The sequence below is a fragment of the Alosa pseudoharengus genome, unplaced genomic scaffold (genome assembly GCF_046254945.1).
Source record: "Alosa pseudoharengus isolate Yale_2024_CS ecotype anadromous, Long Island Sound unplaced genomic scaffold, YU_APseudo_1.1 YU_APseudo_1.1_scf_3, whole genome shotgun sequence".
NCBI classification, from domain to species: domain Eukaryota; kingdom Metazoa; phylum Chordata; class Actinopteri; order Clupeiformes; family Clupeidae; genus Alosa; species Alosa pseudoharengus.
The window spans coordinates 529,282-551,613 of NW_027468718.1; the positions used below are offsets into that span (position 1 = coordinate 529,282).

The 22,332-nt window shown below is 42.9% G+C and overlaps 1 pseudogene; it reads left to right on the top strand.

The window, feature by feature from the left end:
• LOC143100950 (high affinity cGMP-specific 3',5'-cyclic phosphodiesterase 9A-like) overlaps positions 1–22,332 on the top strand; it is a 61,335-nt pseudogene that overhangs the window by 24,845 nt on the left and 14,158 nt on the right.

The following is a 22,332-nucleotide window of genomic DNA, read 5'->3' on the forward strand; positions in this document are numbered from 1 at the left end:
ATTTGCTAAATAACACACAATACCATTGATTGTTTTCAAACAATTGTTTTCACTACTTGGGCCAATGGTAGAATACTGGTCACTACTTGGGCTAATGGTAGAAAAAAGCAACATGGGATGTTGATATTTTATGAAGCCATGAATGAATCATCAGGCCTATGATCCAAACATAGACTACATGATCAAATAGCCTAGTTAGGCCTACTTAAATTGTCTGGTATAAACCAAATCAACTCTCCACTGTGTGTTTGCAGTTAATATTTATGCAACGTTAGAACTTAACAAGTATTGGCTTAACAAGTTACCAGTCCAGAACACACAGAAAATTGCAACAGAAAGTTGCCTACTATTTGTTCCAACAGCATTTAAACAGAGCATTTATAAAATTGAAAAAAAAAATACATAAGAAGTAAAATAAAATACTGTTACTGTAGTGACTGTATCACATTATCCCAAGCTTCAAAGAGCTCCCCACGTCTGTGACAGGCAGACGTGACACTGCTAAATTCTCAGCTTGTTTATACCCCACACTGAACGCATAAGAACGCTAGGCCCATCACTCTGGGGTGTGGTAGCCTACTCTCTGGGATTTATGCACCAAGGTAACTGAAGTATCCAATTTGTGTCTTGAAATTATGTTTGAAATAAATGTCTTAGAACAAAAACGTTGATAGACTTGTATTTTATAGTTAGGCTAGTGAAAACGAGTTGATAAATAGGCTAGTTGAGTTTGTTATCATAAACATAACAGCTAATGTCATGTTGAGCAGGAGGAGTTGAGCACTAGGCTACCATAAATCCTCAAATTATGCCCGGGATTGATTCTATTTATAGCAGGACAAATAAAGGCAGGTTCCCATATACAAGACGGGGTAACAATTGCCTACCATACCAACAATTGCCATCAGTCCACTAGAAGACATTGTTCGATTTAAGTCAATGAAATAACCTCTTCTTAATATTTTATTATATGTTGTATTGTATTGTATTATGTTGGTTGGATTAATAGCCTACGGTTGGCATAGAAAAGTTGTTTTCCTACCATGGGTCTCCAACACACGTTCTCAAGCTCATTGTCTTGCCGCCCCTTTCGAGCTAATTGCCAGGCTGAAGCTTATGCTACTACATTTAAACACAATTGTTGCGACTCAAGGCATTCCAGCCTACGAATTTTATAAAAAAAATAAAAAAAAAATAAATCATGCATAATTAAACAATAACTCAATTTAGGCTACTTGGCAACGCAAAAAGGTTTCCATTACAGCACAACCCCTATTCAATGAAGGGCTGCCTTGTCTCGCAATAAACAGCAGTGGAAATCCCGACACTTTTTCAACTGCATGAAACTTAACAGTGAACCATCAAATATCTCCCAGATGTCAGTGCCCATCAGTCCCAACATTTAGCAATATAATCAAACAGTCCAAAAGTAAATTAAATCCCAAACCAAACCGAAAATGCTTTTGATAGCCTACCGGTATGCATGCCGCTCCAAACGAAATGCATGTCTAAAGCCTGCCTTGAATACCAGCCTGCCTCAAATAAAGATGATGATAAATGATTTATGCTAAGCAAGTAGCCTGGATTATTTTATGATTGTTAGTAGACAAACTGGCTTCAGATATCCAACAGAGTGACACACACGCACGCACACAGCATGATTCACCTGTGCGGTCTGCAGGTAACGCACGCACGCAAGCACACAGCATGATTCACCTGTGCGGTCTGCAGGTAACGCACGCACGCACACACACAGCATGATTCACCTGTGCGGTCTGCAGGTAACGCACGCACACGCACGCACACAGCATGATTCACCTATGCGGTCTGCAGGTAACGCACGCAAACACGTACACGCGCACGCACACATGCGCGCATGCACACACACAGTATATTTCACCTGTGTGTACTGAAAATACTGTATCTAATGTATGTAAAATACTGTATCTAATGTATGTAAAATACTAAAATACTGTATCTAATGTTTGTTAAATACTGTATCTAATGTACGTAAAATACTAAAATACTGTATCTAATGTTTAGTAAAATACTAAAATACTATATCTAATGTTTGTTAAATACTGTATCTAATGTATGTAAAATAATAAAATACTGTATCTAATGTTTGTTTTTCTGTGCGTGCCTGTGGTTGTGGCTATTTGTGTGTGTGTGTGGGGGTGTGATACAGGAGAAGTTTACTCAGCTTGACATTTTAATTCTGATGACGGCTGCTGTTTGCCACGACTTGGATCACCCTGGGTACAACAACACGTGAGTACACATCAGTATCGTCGACCAGGCGTGTGTGTGTGTAGGTACCAGATATACGCATGTATGGAGCTAGCAGTGCACTACAATGACATCTGAAAAAGCAGGAGACTTGCCGAGAGTAATCCCAGCCTACGAATTCAATAACAAAATAAATCATGCATAATTAAACATTACCTCGATTTAGGCTACTTGGGTATGTCTTAAGGCTTGACTACACGGTGGTAATGAAAATCGAAATCGAAATTTGCTGTCTACATTATTGTCAGTGTTGGGGGTAACGCAGCTACGCAAATCAAAACAGTGGTGTGATAATTGAGCCAGTAGAGAAATAACTGTTCAGAATTAATTTGTAGCCTTGGGTAGGCTTCTGCAGAAAACAATGTTGTTGCCGATTTAATACTATCTGGCGACATTTTTAACAGGCTACGCAATAGAGGCTTAGACAACTATGACCCACGTTTTAGTTTCGTAAATTAATTTGCCCTACTTCTTGACTGCAATGTAGTCAATTGACTGCTTGACATGTCATTTTTATTTTTCTGTACAATAAACAAATACATCTGCTTTATGCCGCAGAATTACATTCATATTTGGCTGACTTCTGCAGACGCGCAAAAAAAACTGCCAGGCCATTAAAAATATTTTTGTTTGCCGTAACCCTACCGACCCTGTCAATTTAGAACCGACCCAAATATTTATTTTTTTCCCCTTTTAGTCCGACCGACTTGCCGGTTGTAAACTTGCGTTAAGACCGACCGATTTTTTTTTACTCTAAACAACCAATACAAATAAAATACTATTTATTTTAGTAGGCCACTCAACATAGGCAAAGTGTCCCAAAATACTTAGAATCAATAGGTGTTGGAAACGCTGACTAATGCGCATTTTATTTATGCGCATTACCACGGATGCGCATCACTAATTTACTAAATAAATAAAATGCGCATTAGTCAGCGTTTCCAACACCTGAAAATATTGAAAATATTTTGTTTAATATCGATTAGAAGGAAGGCGGAGAATGTTGCGCAATCAGGTGTTGGCAGCTTCCCATCGCCGGAGACCGCCATACACTTGGGAACGACCAAGGTCTCGGCAGTTTTTTTGTCAAATTTGGCACTTCACTGTAGAGGTTCATTTCTATCATTTCACGCGGGCTCGGGCTTGCGCGGTAGGCTAAATGAGCGGTCAGGTGATGCGTTTCGGTTAGCTGCGAGAAAGATGCAGAAAAGGATGCTTAGGAGGTGAAACAGAGGCTGGCCTCTTGTGACTGGCGTTTTAGTTACACCGGCAAAGAAAGCAAAGTCTGAGGTGTGGAAAAGTTTTGATCATGTGCATAATGAATTCAGTGTGTATTCAGTTTGTTTTATTCTACGGATACAAGCAAGAGAACACATCAAGTTGCCTAATGTTATAGGGAAGCGCCAGAGATTGCTGAGATTCTCTGAAGGTTACGTCACACGATGCGAATAAACCGTTTCCATCAACTTTATTCGCATTATACCTTATGCGCATCGAGAGTTAATCCACCCCCCCCTAGCGAATCAAATATAGATGCGCATTAGGATTTTTGATGTGCATTTCACGTGTTTCCAACCGGGATTTCTTATTTGAATAGATTAAATGCGCATTAGAAAGTTGGATGGAAACACGCTAACTAATTCGCATGAGTTGGATGAAAACACGCTAATTGTTTCAAAAGGAGTAAATTCGGCTTTGTCAGAACTGAGCGACACGGCACGGCATGCCCAATTGAAAATAAATTAACGCAACGCAACACAGACCCCGCTTCTGTCAGTCACTGACATGAACGAAACAATAGGCAGGGTAAAGCCAATGTTTCGTTTTATCGGATACCATTGGATGTGGAGAGAAGGCAGCGATGGGTTGTTGTTTTATCGGATACCATTGGATGTGGAGAGAAGGCAGCGATGGGTTGTTGTTTTATCGGATACCATTCGATGTGGAGAGAAGGCAGCGATGGGTTGTTGTTTTATCGGATACCATTCGATGGGTTGCTGCTATAAGCAGAAAGCACTGGAGGATTTGCAGAGAACATTTTTTACAAGGTAAGATTCATGTGTTTACAAGGTAAGATTCATGTTTTTACAAGGTAAGATTCATGTTTTTACAAGGTAAGATTCATGTTTTTACAAGGTAAGATTCATGTATTTACAAGGTAAGATTCATGTATTTCCCAATTACTTGTACTTAATCTGTGCAATGCCATACCATCGTCCATGTCCAGATGGAGACCCAGTCAAATTTGTAACATGAGTGGCCTGTGTTATGGGCAAATGCCAACTAGCGTGATGGGGCTCTGCAGTCTAACGTTACCCATTCACAAAACGTAGCCTAATGTCAGAATTCACTGATCAGTCTCAAACAGTGTCATCTGTATCTTACACAAGTGGTTATTACAGATAGATAAGTAGGCTATAAGTCCACAGATATATCAATATTATAGATAGATAGATAGATAGATATCTTCCCTATATTTTATGACTAGGCTGTTGTCATATTGAAGCTCACTCAAATTGAAGCGACTTGATGCAGTCTGAAGTGGTCTGTTTGGCACATTACATCATATGTGCCACTAGTTTCACTGATACCAGCCTCTTCTACATTCTCCTCTTCAGCCTCACCTAACACTGATCCTCTAATCATTGAATATAAATAAATTGAATGAAATCATTAGAACAAGATCCATAGAATCTAAGCCATATGGATATATACATATCTGTGACTGCTGAGATCACCTCTGACCCCTGTGGTGGATGTTGTGGTCCTATATTCAATGAAACACTGATGGAGTGGCGGTTTTAAAATCCCAGTTAAGTCCTATGGATGGCCGTTGACGACCGACTTACTGATTTATTTTATCAGGACAGAAGAGTGATGACCCTTTATCGCCTGAGACCAGTGTGTTAGGTGAGGCTGGAGATGTCCAAACGCAAAGCTGCCAGGGCACTCCTCAGTCTCTCAGCTGAGACGAGTGTGTTAGGTGAGGCTGGAGACGTCCAAACGCGAAGCTGCCAGGGCACTCCTCAGTCTCTCAGCTGAGACGAGTGTGTTAGGTGAGGCTGGAGACGTCCAAACGCGAAGCTGCCAGGGCACTCCTCAGTCTCTCAGCTGAGACCAGTGTGTTAGGTGAGGCTGGAGACGTCCAAACGCAAAGCTGCCAGGGCACTCCTCAGTCTCTCAGCTGAGACCAGTGTGTTAGGTGAGGCTGGAGATGTCCAAACGCAAAGCTGCCAGGGCACTCCTCAGTCTCTCAGCTGAGACGAGTGTGTTAGGTGAGGCTGGAGACGTCCAAACGCAAAGCTGCCAGGGCACTCCTCAGTCTCTCAGCTGAGACGAGTGTGTTAGGTGAGGCTGGAGACGTCCAAACGCGAAGCTGCCAGGGCACTCCTCAGTCTCTCAGCTGAGACCAGTGTGTTAGGTGAGGCTGGAGACGTCCAAACGCAAAGCTGCCAGGGCACTCCTCAGTCTCTCAGCTGAGACCAGTGTGTTAGGTGAGGCTGGAGATGTCCAAACGCAAAGCTGCCAGGGCACTCCTCAGTCTCTCAGCTGAGACGAGTGTGTTAGGTGAGGCTGGAGACGTCCAAACGCAAAGCTGCCAGGGCACTCCTCAGTCTCTCAGCTGAGACGAGTGTGTTAGGTGAAGCTGAAGAGGAGATTGTAGAAGAGGCTAGTATCAGTGAAACTAGTGGCAAATGTGATGCAATGTGCCAAACAGACCTCACTGCAGACCACATCAAGTCGCTTCAATTTGAGTGTCAGCAACTCCGGGGTGAGACCTTTGCTCTGAAAGACAAGCTGAAGCCCTCAGATCTGATACAAAGCACATTTCAAAACGCTGACAAACTTAAAACATTTACAGGACTGCCGAACTATAAAGTCTTTATTGCAATAATTAATCTGGTGACGCCATTAGTTTAATTTAGGATATGACAAAAAAGCAATAGGAACATTAAGCCTGATCCTCATTAAAGATAATAGTAGCTGGTGGAAGATGGAGAGGTTTGCCATATCTGTTTGGTGTGCATATGTCTACTATTTCAAGAGTTTTTACAAATGTAATTAACATCCTAAATGACAATTTAGTACCCGTGTGTGTGGTATGGCCTGAAAGAGCAAATGTACTAACATCTCTGCCAATGTGTTTTAGAAAGTCTTTTATAAATTGCATGTCGATTATAGACTGTTTCGAAATTACAATGGACAAACCAAAAGATCTGAAGGCAAGAGCACAAACATATTCCCAGTATAAATCTTCCAACACCATGAAATACCTAATAGGTATAACGCCACAAGGAGTAATCTCCTTCATCTCCAAGGGCTGGGGGGGGGGGGGGACAACTGATCAGCACATTACAGCAAACAGTGGGGTTTTTGGATAATCTCCTACCAGGAGACTTGATCCTAGCAGATCGTGGCTTTAGGATTCAGGATCAAGTTGGCTTGTACTGTGCGAGGGTTGAAACTCCTGCCTTTACACGGGGAAAACAGCTGGGTGCGGTTGAACTGGAAGATTCCAGGAAACTGGCATCAGTCCGCATACATGTGGAGAGGGTAGTTGGTCAAGCACGGTCCAAGTACAAAATGTTGCATGGACCTGTGCCCATTAGTCTTCTGATGAAGTCATCAGAAGAAGAAGAGTTCACCTCTTTTGACAAAATAGTCAGAGTGGCATGTGCCCTGACGAATCTGTGCCCCTCAGTGGTGCCAATTGATTAACTTTGAAACCTCTCTGTTAAAGAACTGATTTAAAACGTAGTGAGATCAGTTATTAATCACATTTATTTGAGTAACAGTTCCAAGTGTAAATAGTTGTACCAGTACATACATTTACAATCAAATGTTTACTTCTCCATGTAGCTTTTCTTTATACATATTTACTGGTTTGTCTGTGGTGTCTGTCTAAAAAAAATAAAGTTCACCTTGACCTTGGTAACCGGGCGCTGTTGTTTGATTGTACATACACACACGCAACCATATTAAGTCATATTAATTATAAGTCATATTAATTATTCTTGATAAACACTTAATGTTAAACTAAAATAATAAGGCTAAAGCAGATAGTTGGCCCTACTCCTCCAGTCCTTGTAAGTCTGTGGACTGTGTTTTGTCTGACAGCAATCTATCTGGGCATGTATATGTCTTGGCCAATACCTCAGATAAAATGGCTGACCTATAAAAGGCCTCGACATTCTGCACTGCTTCTGTAAAGAAGTCGGCATCAGGCAAAATCCTCTGTATGAAAAAATTGGATGTAGACCACACCATGAAGTCGCAAAACTTTCGCTTTGTCACAAACAACTGGGCTTGCACCTGGTAGTGGTATTGATGATCTCTGTTAAGTGCATATGTACCATCTGTGTTCTCAATGCAGAAATGTTTCTTTTCAGTGGCGCTGAGGATTCCGGTGTCTTTGGCACAGTGTGGACACTTGATCTCCAAAATACCATCGCCACAGCAGGAGCAGGACAGCAAGGCATCTGGAGATGCCCCAAGGTAGGGACGGGAGGGATCAATGTGGAGACCGGCGTCACAAACACTCAGGTCCTGATGCTGTTGTGTAGCGTAAGCCTCGTACATGTTCACATCCCCATCTGAAAATTAGAAAAATCATGTCAGTTATCATAGCTCTATCAGTGCCCTTTACATTGGATTTCCTCTCTCATTTCCCTAATAACTATAAGTACTATAGATGCCAGTACTGAAAATTGGCCTTATCTTAATAGCACATAATATTCTCTAGTATCATATTCTATCACAGACTAGTTTAAAAAGGTGTAAATTAAATATAACAGGAACATTTGGAATACATAGGCAAAGGACCTACACCATACCTACACCACCTACACAGAGGACACATACATAAGGGCACTCAAAGACATTGAGGGATGTATCTTTCATCATGTTTGTAACTTCATGTTGATAATTTGTAATACTGACTCTGCAATAAATATTCCAATAATAAATGCATTTCTTTGATGTTTTTTTTTTTAACAAAGCAGGGGCCTTCTACATTAGAACACAAAATGTTTTGCATACATTTATTTGATACGTAACAATTCAAAGCACAGCTAATGTCTTTACTCACTTACACTATGGTGAAATTAAAAATAAATGTTTGTGTCATTATGTCACACATGCCTGGTCAGGGGCGTAGCACCAAATTCTGGGCCCTATGCACAAGTGGTGGCCATGGGCACCCCCCCCCCCCCAACCAACCAACCAACCAACCACCCAACCACTGGCTGTAAGCATGAAGCATGAGGTTCACAACTAACTACTATCTAATCACACATGGAATTAATCTAACTCTTATATGTACTGTATAGCAGAAAATAATCTTATTACCCAAGACTTCACTGAATTTCTGTTTTATTTGAAGAATGTTTAAAAGCTAGAACATGAAATGAATGAAAACACTTTTGGCTGAGAGAACAGCTATCTATAGCTAACTGAGTGTGATGCGTTTCACAAGTTAGCTTTGCTACTAATTTGACAGCCTTTCCTCATGAACCTATATAACATTGAGCCTACTAGTTAAGCTATTAGCTCATAATAATTTTCGAATTAGTAGGCTATTGAAATGTTGTGGTAGGCTATAAATCAGGCATCATGTTATTTCTAATTTTGTGTTAATGCTGTTTTAGCACTGATAATCGCGGATTCGCGGTGGTATTGAAGTGTTTTGTAACCTTCAGGAGTTCATTTCATTTGTAGACTATTGCTTTCACATTGGGCTCATCTTTCTTGGGAAAGAAGGCTGTTAACACTTGTTTTCCCTCATTTCTTTTTTTCTCCCTTTCTTGCCTCTTTTCTTTTCTGGGAACCGGATTTAGCTTTCTTAGACTTAGACATCTTCACATCGTGACCGTCTGCATTGCCGCTTCGGCAGAATGAATGTTACTACCGAGGTGAAGTTAGTTTGATATTTGATATTCGGATATTCGACAGATATTCAAAAAAAAAATTATGCGGCCGGTTTCACCCCGTGTTTGCAGACAATGTGAAAACAGATGACCTGTCTACTTGCTCCCAGCCGACCTTAGGGACCGTCTAAAAAGTACCTTTTGGTCTACTTTTTTTCAATACCTCCCAAGCCATGTGACCTAGGGACTCCAAACCAATGCAGAATAGTTATCCTATGTGGGACTAATAAGACACACCTCTTCTTATAGTCACTGTATGCACACTGTATTTTATATGAATATTTTTAAGAAAATACATTATTTGACATCATGAATGGTCTCCTTTTTTCAATACCTCGCAAGCTTATTTCTCGCTAGACATCACAGATCAACATAGAACTGTTCTGCTATGTGATACTAATCAGACACGTCAATGTGAAATAATATTTTGCATGAACTATTATATTTAATTTTTTTTAAAGAATCATATTTATTTCCTATGGAAAACAGCTTTTTGCTCAATAGCTGCCATATAAGGGGTCCTAGACAACACAGATCAATCCAGAACTGTTCTGCTATGGGGTACTTATCAGACACACCTAAATATGAAAAATGATTTGGCATCTACTATTATATGGAAGGTATTGAGAAAACACAGTTTCAATAGGAAATAAATGGGTACTATAAAATAGTATGTGCAAAAATTATATTAATTTGAGGTTTGTCTGATTAGTCCCATAAAGGATATTCTGCATTGGTTTGGTGTCCCTACGTCACTTCCCTTGGGGGGGGGGGGGGGGGGGTATTGAAAAAGGAGACCATTCCTTATAGGAAACGATGTATTTTCTTTAAAATATTAATATAAAATAGTGTGCTTTCAATGGTTATAGGAAGAGGTGTGTCTGATGAGTCCCATATAGGATAACTATTCTGCATTGGTTTGGAGTCACTAGGTCACATGGCTTGGGAGGTATTGAAAAAAGGAGACCATTCCTTATGGGAAATAATATATTTTCTTTAAAATATTAATGTAAAATACAGTGTGCATACAGTGACCATAAAAAGAGGTGTGCCCGATGAGTCCCATATAGGATAACTATTCTGCATTGGTTTGGAGTCACTAGGTCGCATGACTTGGGAGGTATTGAAAAAAGAGGACCATTCATATAGGAAATAATGTATTTTTTTACAAAATATTCATATAAAATACAGTGTGCATACAGTGACCATAAAAAGAGGTGTGCCCGATGAGTCCCATATAGGATAACAATTCTGCATGGGTTTGGAGTCACTATGTCACATGACTTGGGAGGTATTGAAAAAAAGAGGACCATTCATATAGGAAATAATGTATTTTTTTTTACAAAATATTCATATAAAATACAGTGACTATAAAAAGAGGTGTGTCTGATGAGTCCCATATAGGATAAATATTCTGCATTGGTTTGGAGTCACTAGGTCACATGGCTTGGGAGGTATTGAAAAAAGGAGACCATTTCTTATGGGAAATAAGGTCTTTTCTTTAAAATATTCATATAAAATACTGTGTGCATATAGTGACTATAAAAAGAGGTGTGTCTGATGAGTCCCATATAGGATAACTATTTTGAATTGGTTTGGAGTCACTAGGTCACATGATGTCAAAGCTATTGCCAAAAAAGACTATGAAGGTAATTCAGAAGGTACTTTTTAGACGGTCCCTAAGGTCGGTTGGGAGCAAGTAGACAGGTCATCTGTTTGTACATTGTCTGCAAACACGGGGTGAAACCGGCCGCATAATGTTTTTTTTTGAATATCTGTCGAATATCCGAATATCAAATATCAAACTAACTTCACCTCGGTAATGTTACTTCAAAAATGCGCCTAGCAGGGGAAGGCGGACTGAACCATTTCGTGCAAGGGAGAGGGTGCCTGCCCTCAAACAATGTTGGCTTGGACACAATTTAATACATCAATCAACTGATGCATTTACCCGAAATATTTGCATCTATATTAGTTAATAACATTTATTAAGATCTTTAAATTAAGGACATTATTTATTATTAAGGAAAATAAAATTCAACTCCTTAGGGGCCCTCCCCCCACTTGGGGCCCGGGTAATTTATTCCCACTTGTCCCCCCACTACGACGCCCTTGTGCCTGGTCGCTACTGTTGAAAATCTGCATAGATCAGGGTAACAGATCTGCCTAATTAGGGATTTGGAAGGATTTGTAGGGTCTGTCCTTGCAGCTGACTTGAACCTGGATGCCGTCACCCTACCAGCCCTCATGTCAAACCATAGCCTTGACTTTCCCTGTTGTCGCGTCTCTTCCTCAACTTTTACTGCAACAATGCAAATTATAGAAGATGAAATGAATGACATGACACTTTGATGCACGTTTTTAGTCATATGAGATTAAGAGAAATTATATATATATATAATATTATATATATAAATTATATATACCTGCTCTGGTGTAACTTCCACATCATTGAATACCGCATCACATTTTTTCTTAAGGTCAGAGGCAGACAGCTTCCGGTTCTGAGCACTGTACAACTCGGTCAGAGGCTGTGGTAGACCCAGAGACACCACCTTTGGTTGAAACTGTTCACAGTAGTCCGGCAATATGCGTAGGATACCACTCTTCTCTGAAGGGTTTGGGGTTGCATCATCCAGAGCCCTGTAGAATTGTTCTATGGCTGCTGCAGACACACCCATTCCCCCCCCCCCCGATGGACGACCTGAATGGCTTTTGTTATGTACACCACAACGCTTTTTGGCAGGATTTGAGAAATCAATTTCCGATCCTTCTTCGTACAGAGCCTTGCCCGCTTTCACAGGAGGAAGTCCCCACTGTCTGGGCCCATCAGTGCAGCTTCTATCTTCCAGGTGTTTCACAGCAGATTCTACCGCGTACAGCAGAGCTGTACCACAGTTAAGAAGATGGCTAGAAGTTACAATTAGGCCTATGTGTGGTTACTACTGATCATATACACACAACGTGTGATAGAATTAATGACTGCATTTCCCAGAGCTGGGAGGCGTTTAGGCATCAATTAGAAAGTTGCATTGCATTGGCACACCCAGTGAACAACGGTATGTGGGTAGCCACGACCGACCCTTTCCTCTAAAAACATAAGCTACGTGTTATAGACAATACAAAATAAACCCTAGATTGATGTCTTACCTTTGCCATTATGAGGTACCTCCCCCTGCCGTGAGTGTAGCATCGCGTATCTGTAACCCAGCCAGCTACAAAGAACTGGTAGGCATCCAGACTTTTAAAGGCCTTTAGATCAGCTCCAGTGTATGGGGATACCCCGTTTACCACATAGTGATATAAGTCGTGTGGACTGAAGTCGGGCAGGCTAGGCGATTGGATGAGGTCCGTGAAAACGGAGGGAGGAAGAAGGTAAGGGTCTGTATCTAATCCGGCGATCTTCAATTTATCTAAATACCGATCTTTGTGAGCACCTACCAGATGCACTACCTCCAACGATAACAACGATAGAATCCATAAATAGTATTGTTATTAATAATGTAATTAACGGTGTTATTTAAATATCTATCTATATATATATATATATATATAATGGTGTTATTTAAACGTCCCGCTCGTCAACTACGCTGTTCTGCTGGTGATTTTGCCGTCCGTCATAGCATCGTCACGTGATCATGGTCACGTGCTTGCAAGGGGTGAATAGATACCAGATAAACGCGCATACGGAGTTAGCGGTGCGCTACAACGACATCTCTCCGCTGGAGAACCATCACTGTGTGTGTGTGTGTGTGTGTGTGTGTGTATGTGTGTGTGTGTGTGTGTGTGTGTGTGTAGGTACCAGATAAACGCGCGTACGGAGTTAGCGGTGCGCTACAACGACATCTCTCCACTGGAGAACCATCACAGTGTGTGTGTGTGTGTGTGTGTGGGTACCAGATAAACGCGCATACGGAGTTAGCGGTGCGCTACAACGACATCTCTCCGCTGGAGAACCATTACTGTGTGTGTGTGTGTGTGTGTGTGTGTGTGTGTGTGTGTGTGTAGGTACCTGATAAACGCCTGTACGAAGTTAGCGGTGCGCTACAATGACATCTCTCCGCTGGAGAACCATCAATTTGTGTGTGTGTGTGTGTGTGTGTGTGCGCGCACGCGTCCGTGCGCTTGTGTGTGTGTGTGTGTGTGTGTGTGCGCGTGCGTGCGTATGTGTATAGGTACCAGATAAACGCGCGTACTGAGTTAGCGGTGTGCTACAATGACATCTCTCCGCTGGAGATCCATCACTGTGTGTGTGTGTGTGTGCGCGCGTGTGTGTGTGTGTGTGTGTGTGTGTGTGTGTGGGTACCAGATAAACGCGCGTACGGAGTTAGCGGTGCGCTACAACGACATCTCTCCGCTGGAGTACCATCACTGTGTGTGTGTGTGTGTGTGTGCGCGTGCGTGCGTGCTTGCGTGTGTGTGTGTGTGTGTAGGTACCAGATAAACGCGCGTACGGAGTTAGTGGTGTGACGCCCCAGTGGGCGTGGCTTCCTTCATGCGCTACGCTGTATTGTCTTGTGTCTGTTCGCAGGTGGTCGGTATGCTGACTGATAGTGATTGGCTGATTAAGGAGGATGGTGCACCGGTAAACAGGTCACCTGACCCCTTTTAAGGCCGCCGGTTCCCATTCTGGGGGGGCAGCAGCAATCCTTTTTGCTTGATTAAATTGGATGGTTTCTTGAGTAGCCGTTTTTTGTGCTGCTTAATATAACCGAATGCTTTTTTCTTTAACTCTGTTAAATCTGTGCGTAATTTGATTCACTTCCTCGCCCGATTGGTAGGCAAAGTGTGCATCCTTGGGTGCACAGTTTGTTTTGTTTTTTTGTTATTTTTGGACGGCACGGGGCCTAGTAGCAGTCGTCTTCCTGCGGAGTTGTTTGTTAACCAAAAACTCTTTCGGGCTTGCGGGCTTTGGACCAGCGGGTCCTAGTGCTTAAAATCCCCGGCGTTGCGCTGTTTGAAGACTAGGGTCCACGATTTAGTACGTTTTGGGGGGTTTAGAAGGGCGTTGGAAGTCACCTTCCATTGAAATTACGCATATTCGTTTGATTTTTGAATTTGTTATAGTCGATTGATTTGGTTTGGCCTACGTCATGGCTTCTCAAATTGTTACTGATTTTGTGCAGGCTCCGTCTTAACACAATGAACAAAGACCACCTGTTAGAGGTTGCAGAGAGTTATGATATTGTGGTAATGTTAATGCAGCGGAGATTGAAGGAGTCGACCAAAAGTGCCGTCGTTGCTGGTTTGGTGGAACAGCAGATACTGCCAGCGTCTGCAGTGTATGTTGAGCCACCACCGTCTAGCTTGACTTTCGAGGAGCAAAAGGCCCTTTTGGCTTTTGAACGTGAGACTGAGTTGGAGTGTTTGCGTTTAATTCAAGAGGGTGAGTCTAGTAGGCAAAATTTGGAAAAAACGCGCTTAGACATTGAACAGCAGCGCCTTAATCTCATTAAAGAGGGGAAGATGCCAGGCCAGTACAACCCTCCTGCTGAATTGAATGTGGCAAAACATCTGCGTTTAGTCCCGCCATTTAATGAGTCTGATATTGATGCCTTTCCAGCTTTTTGAACGAGTCGCCGATGCCCATGCTTGGTCAGACATTGAGAGAACTTTGCTCCTTCAATGTGTTCTGACCGGCCGAGCACAGCGCGCGTGTTCCGTCTTGTCCTCTGACGACAGTCAGATTTATGAGAAAGTAAAATCTGCTGTACTGAAGTCTTATGAGCTAGTACCGGAGGCGTATCGACATCGTTTTCGTTCTATGCGGAGAAAACCTGGTCAGTCTCATATGGAGTTTGTGCGGGACTTAACATTACAATTTGGTCGGTGGCGTAAATCAGCTAATATTAAAGCAGCACCAAAGAACTTTTCCTCTGTCGCATGCACTATTTGTTTATCCAGCATCAGCTTTGCAAATAACAATGTCCACAGACAAGGTAGAATATGTTGCATGATTTTATGAAAGTACGATGTATTGCGACATCAGATGCAAGTCAAATTTGTAGTTTCTCATGTCTCATTCCACAGAACCGCTACCCGATCCGGCAAACTTACATAGTGCGGTTATAGCCAAAAGAGGGCCACGAAGCGAATGCAGAAAGTGCCGTTCACCCTGTTACGAGTTGATGAACCACTGAAACGATTTTGGAAACATTATTTTAAGGTACAAAAAACTCTTTGGTGTTGGTTTAACACCATGGAGCAATTAATTGATTTGGTCCTACTAGAACAGTTTAAGCAGACACTCCCTGAACATATTACGACTTTTATGATGGAGCGCGATGTTCAGACCGCTCCTCAGGCTGCTGTGCTGGCTGACGAGTGGGAGATTGCGCATCGTTCTCGCCCGGCTACTGTGAAGGGCGAACATTTTCGTCCGCGTCCTAGCATTTTACCACCTGTAGGCTCAGTTCACGACCGACGTCCCACTCAGTACTCGCCGCCTCTGTGTGATCTGACGTGTAATTATTGTATGGGGCGAGGGCACTGGAAGACTGATTGTCCGGTGTTGAAGGCTAAAAGTAAACCGCAAGCCTTTTTTGCCAAACCGTCGGTCCTGGCTGTCAATGTGCCTGCGACCCCGTCTTCGGTGATGCCTACTGACCGGCCTGCGTCTACATCTCTGTGTGCGGCAGAAGGTGATGAGACGTTCGAGCCGTTTATTTCCGAGGGCTTTGTGTCACTTCCTGGTAGTGATGACAAAGTCCCCGTGAGAATTTTGCGAGATACCGGAGCAAGCAGCTCTGTTATTCTTGAGTCTGCGCTGCCATTCTCCTCAAAAACCTACACGGGTAACTCGTTACTGATTCGTGGCATAGGCCTGAATACGTTATCTGTGCCACTGCAGAGTGAGCCTGGAGTGCGAGCTTGTGCAGGGCGAAGTGGAGTTGGCTGTTAGGCCTGCTCTACCAGTTAATAACATTTAATTGGTCTTGGGCAATGATCTTGAGGGGAAACAAATTTGGTCTGAATTAGTGCCACCTTTGGTGGTTAGTGAAAAGCCTCTCTCTATAGGAGACTCTGACGAGAGTGTGAAACATTTTCCCAAAGTATTCCCTGCGTGTGTTGTGACCCGCGCTGCCAGCCAACAGAGTGCTGGTAGAGCGGAGTCAGTTAAACCCGATAATACGTTTTCACTGGCTGATTACCCTTGTTCGGTCAGTCGTGAAGAAATGTCATTGGAACAGCAGAACGACGAGACTTTTAGGTAAACGGCGACGAAATTCAGAGTAAAGCCACGGGTTATTATGTTAAAGACGGAGCGTAACTGAGAAAGTGGTCTCCGCACGACCATCTCCTCGTTGGTGATCCGATCGTCCAGGTTGTTGTGCCTGTAAAATTCCGTGCACTTGTGCTGCAGACTGCGCACGACAAACTGGCCGGACACACGGTATACATATGATATGATACACATATGATACTTTGAGATACTTTTACTGGTCGCTGATGTGGCCAGTTTTGTGAAGACGTGTAATACGTGTCAATTGACGAGCAAGCCCAATTTGGTCCTAAAACCGCCCCCTCTGCGCCCAATACTGTTTGAGTGTCAACCGTTTGAGCACCTTATAATTGACTGCGTTGGTTCTTTGCCCCGTGCAAAAAGTGGTTGCAAGCACCTGCTCACGGTTATGTGTCAGGTCACTCGTTACCCAGCCGCCTATCCTTTGCGCTCGATCAATTCAAAGTCAATTGTTAATGCTCTTAGCCAATTCATATCCATTTTCAGGGTTGCCGAGAATTGTACAGTCTGATCGCGGCTGTAATTTTACTTCTAGTCTGTTTGCTGAAGTGCTTCGACAATTGGGTATTAAACAAAATCTGGCGACCGCATATCACGCTCAGAGCCAAGGCGCTCTCAAGCGCTTTCATTCAACTTTGAAGTCCCTGCTCCGAGCATATTGTGTTGAGCTGTTGATGCTGGCAGCCAGGGAGGTTACTCACGAGAGCATGGGTTTTAGCCCGAACGACCTTGTCTTTGCGCACCGAGTGCGTGGATTACTATCTACTCTTCACAATCAGTGGGCTGATTTGGATCCGCCAGATAATTTGTCTGATTATGTCTCGGGGTTTCGCTGTAGACTCTCTTCAGCGTGGAGATTGACCGGTTGGGGGAGTCGCAGAAAAAAATGAAAAAACTGTTTGACCGTCGCTCCGAACATCGAGTGTTTAGTGTGGGGGACCGGGTGCTTGCGCTTCTCCCTGTCGTCGGCTTGCCGTTACAGGATAAATACGCAGGGCCATATAAAGTCCTGCGTTGTGGTTTAAATGACAACTATGTGCTCTCGACCACCGATAGGGGCAGGAGAACACGGAGGTGTCACGTGAATCTTCTCAAAGCCTTTTTACCATCGCGACCTCGACAAGCGTATTGTTTCGCCAGTCCAACCCGTGGTGCTGGTGGACAGCTCCCCGTTCTCAAGTGCTGTTCATCCGACGGTGGCAGATAAATTCTTAGTTCTGTTTAAAGACGTGCCTACTCAGACCAATGTGTTGGAGCACGATATTAACGTTGGGGATGCTGAACCCATCCGCCAAAGTTTCTATCGTGTTCCCTTGGAGAAGAGGGAGGTTTTGGAGAAGGAGGTTCAGTATTTGTTAGATAATGGGTTGGCTGAGCCTTCTTTCTCGAGCTGGTCGTCACCTTGCCTCCTCGTTAAGAAGTCCGATGGTACTTTTCGTTTCTGTACCGATTACAGAAAACGTAATGCCGTAACCAAGCCTGACCTGTTTCTTCTACCCCGAATAGGGGATTGCGTAGACCAGGTAGGGTCTGCGAAATTCAGGGGCGCAGGAGGCACGGGGAACGTGGGGGATATGTCCCACGCAGTGCTGAAGAGACGGCCGTCGTCTCCCTCACTTTTGATAAGGAAAAAAAGCCTTATATACGCTAAATACATAATAACATATAGGTACGCTAAATACATAATAACATATAGGTACGCTAAATACATAATAACATATAGGTACGCTAAATAAATAATAACATATAGGTACGCTAAATAAATAATAACATATAGGTACGCTAAATAAATAATAACATATAGGTACGCTAAATAAATAATAACATATAGGTACGCTAAATAAATAATAACATATAGGTACGCTAAATACATAATAACATATAGGTACGCTAAATAAATAATAACCTATAGGTACGCTAAATACATAATAACATATAGGTACGCTAAATAAATAATAACCTATAGGTACGCTAAATAAATAATAACATATAGGTACGCTAAATACATAATAACATATAGGTACGCTAAATAAATAATAACATATAGGTACGCTAAATAAATAATAACATATAGGTACGCTAAATAAATAATAACCTATAGGTACGCTAAATAACATATAGGGTTTGCGCTAACTGTAAAACTCCCTATTAACAGCATCACATCACTAACCACAGCCATCTACAGTAGCCTACTGTAAGACTGCACAATCTCATATGGGCGGCAAGAGAATGAGCTTGAGAACGTGTGTTGGAGACCCATGGTAGGAAAACGACTTTTCTTTGCCAGCTATTAATCCAACCAACATAATACAATACATATAATAACATATTAAGAAGAGCTTATTTCATTGACTTAAATCGAACAATGTCTTCTAGTGGACTGATGGCAATTGTTGGTATGGTAGGCAATTGTTACCCCATCTTGTAGCCTATATGGGAACCTGCCTTTATTTGTCCTGCTATAAATATAATCAATCCCGGGCATAATTTGAGGATTTATGGTAGCCTAGTGCTCAACTCCTCCTGCTCAACATGACATTAGCTGTTATGTTTATGATAACAAACTCAACTAGCCTACTTATCAACTCGTTTTCACTAGCCTAACTATAAAATACAAGTCTATCAACGTTTTTGTTCTAAGACATTTATTTCAAACATAATTTCAAGACATAAATTGGATACTTCAGTTACCTTGGTGCATAAATCCCAGAGAGTAGGCTACCACACCCCAGAGTGATGGGTCTAGCGTTCTTACGCGTTCAGTGTGGGGTATAAACAAGCTGAGAATTTAGCGGTGTCACGTCTGCCTGTCACAAACGTGGGGAGCTCTTTGAAGCTTGGGATAATGTGATACAGTCACTACAGTTACAGTATTTTATTTTACTTCTTATGTATTTTTTTTTTTTAATTTTATAAATGCTTTGTTTAAATGCTGTTGGAACAAATAGTTGATTATAAAGGCAACTTTCTGTTGCAATTTTCTGTGTGTTCTGGACTGGTAACTTGTTAAGCCAACACTGCAAACACACAGTGGAGAGTTGATTTGGTTTATACCAGACAATTTAAGTAGGCCTAACTAGGCTATTTGATCATGTAGTCTATGTTTGGATCATAGGCATGATGATTCATTCATGGCTTCATAAAATATCAACATCCCATGTTGCTTTTTTCTACCATTAGCCCAAGTAGTGACCAGTATTCTACCATTGGCCCAAGTAGTGAAAACAATTGTTTGAAAACAATCAATGGTATTATCTTAATATTCTGGCAAGTTTAAAATATGATGGTCGAAAGTGGGCCAGAGGTGGCAATCCGATATCTGGAAATCTGATCTCACTATGGGTTTGTGTTCACAATTTGGTCCCCCTCACTTTCAAAATATCTCCTGCGCCCCTGGCGAAATTCGTTACAAAACTAGACCTGTTGAAGGGGTATTGTTAAGGGAGAGGGCACGCGAACTGTCAGTGTTTATTACGCATAATGGGTTGTTTTCTTATCGTGTTATGAGCTTTGGCCTCCGCAACGCTTGTTTTCAACGATTAATGACGGCTTGTTTTCAACGATTAATGAACCGTGTTGTGGCTGGTTTTGAGGGGGTGACAGTGTACCATGACGACGTGGTTCTTGTGAGCAACGACTGGTCGTCTCATTTGAAGCGGCTGCGCTCGCTTTTTGACCGCCTTGCTCAGGCACGGCTCACGGTCAATCTAGCAAAGTGTGAGTTCGCTGGGGCGACCATGACCTACCTGGGCAAGGTGGTAGGACAGGGGTGCGTCCGATACGAGCTAAAGTGAGGGCAATCGATAACTTCCCAGTTCCAGAAACTAAACGTGAGCTAATGCGTTTCCTGGGGATGGTTGGTTTTTATCGCTATTAAGTCAAAGGCATTGTTTGTTTGGACTGATGATTGCCAAAAAGCGTTCGACAGCATAAAGACACTCTTAACCTCCGCGCCTGTCTTGCTGGCACCCCTAGCTTGAAAAGCCTTTTAAAATTCAAGTGGATGCCAGCAAGGTCGGTGCTGGAGCTGTGTTAATTCAGGAAGACAATGATTGCGTTGAACATCCAGTTTGCTTCTTTTCGCGGAAGTTTGCGTCTTATCAGAGAAACTATTCGGTTATTGAAAAGGAGGCCCTCGCATTGATTTAGGCGCTTCAACATTTTGAAGTTTATGTTAGTGGGCGTTGTTCACCTGTTGTTAATTATAGCGACCATAATCCTTTGACATTTCTGCATTCTTTCCAGAATCCCAACCAACGGCTGATGAGGTGGTGCCTCTTTCTTCAGCTGTATAATCTGGATGTTCTGCACATTAAAGGCCCAGAGAACATAGTGGCAGATGCTCTCTCGCGTGCCCCAGAGTGTGCAGAATGAGTGTGTGAGTGTCTGTGTGGATGTGTGGGATTGGATGCATGTTTGTGTCTGTAGGTTAGTATGCCTTCTCAGTTCTCATATTACTATTCAGCTGATGCTGATGGTGGGTGGATTGGGGAGTCTCTAGCCTTTGTCTTTAGTCTATAGTGTTTATGTCTGTGTTTTTGGATATTCTTTGAGTGTGATTATGTTGATGTTCAGGAAACTGATTGTTTCCTGTTTAGAAGGGGGAGGGTGTGACGCCCCAGTCTTTGAACTGACGTCATGAGGGCGTGTTTTAGCTCGTGCAGCTCGTGGAAGGCAACTGCAAGATCTGTCTGCAGGCTAAGACTCCGGCGATATTTTAAGGTCATGTGACATGGTGTCATGGTGGTAAGTCCCTCCCCGGCTGACAGAAATCGGACAGGATTTCTAACCAGTATGCATTGCGTCCATCCCAGTATGCATTGTGTTCAACCCAGCATGCATCACATCAAGTCAGATCTGCACAGATCTGCCGCAAATCGAACTCGCCTAACGTCTTGTGTCTGTTCGCAGGTGGTCGGTATGCTGACTGATAGTGATTGGCTGATTAAGGAGGATGGTGCACCGGTAAACAGGTCACCTGACCCCTTTTAAGGCCGCCGGTTCCCATTCTGTTCGATCTGGGTTGTGTGCCTCTTGTAGGACTTTATGCTCAGTCGCTGCCTACACCTGCTATCGATTGTGTTTTTGTCTATCTTGTTGGTCGCAAAATAAACTGTTCACGCTTGCTAGACTAATCCGTGCCTCCTCCATGTTATTTCCCCTTCTGGGCGTAACAGCGGTGCGCTACAACGACATCTCTCCGCTGGAGAACCATCACTGTGTGTGTGTGTGTAGGTACCAGATAAACACGCGTACGGAGTTAGCGGTGCGCTACAACGACATCTCTTTGCTGGAGAACCATCACTGTGTGTGTGTGTGTGTGTGTGTGTGTGTGTTTGTAGGTAGGTAGGTAGGTAGGTAGGTACCAGATAAACTCGCGTACGGAGTTAGCGGTGCGCTACAACGACATCTCTCCGCTGGAGAACCATCACTGTGTGTGTGTGTGTGTAGGTACCAGATAAACGCGCGTACGGAGTTAGCGGTGCGCTACAACGACATCTCTCCGCTGGAGAACCATCACTGTGCCGCGGCGTTCTACATCTTCTCTCAGCCCGACTGCAACATGTCTGCACACTTCGACCCCGACACCTTCAAACAGATCCGGCAGGTATATATGCTGTGTGTGTGTGTGTGTGTACTGTAAATGTGTGTATGTGGCTGTGTGTGTGTGTCTGTGTGTGTGTACTGTATATGTGTGTATGTGGCTGTGTGTGTACCGTATGTGTGTGTACCGTATATGTGTGTGTGTGTGTACCGTATATGTGTGTGTGTGTGCCATATGTGTGTGTGTGTGTCTGTCTGTGTCTGTGTGCCGTGTGTGTGTATGTGTCTGTGTACCGTATATAGTGTGTGTGTGTGCGTGTGTGTGTGTGT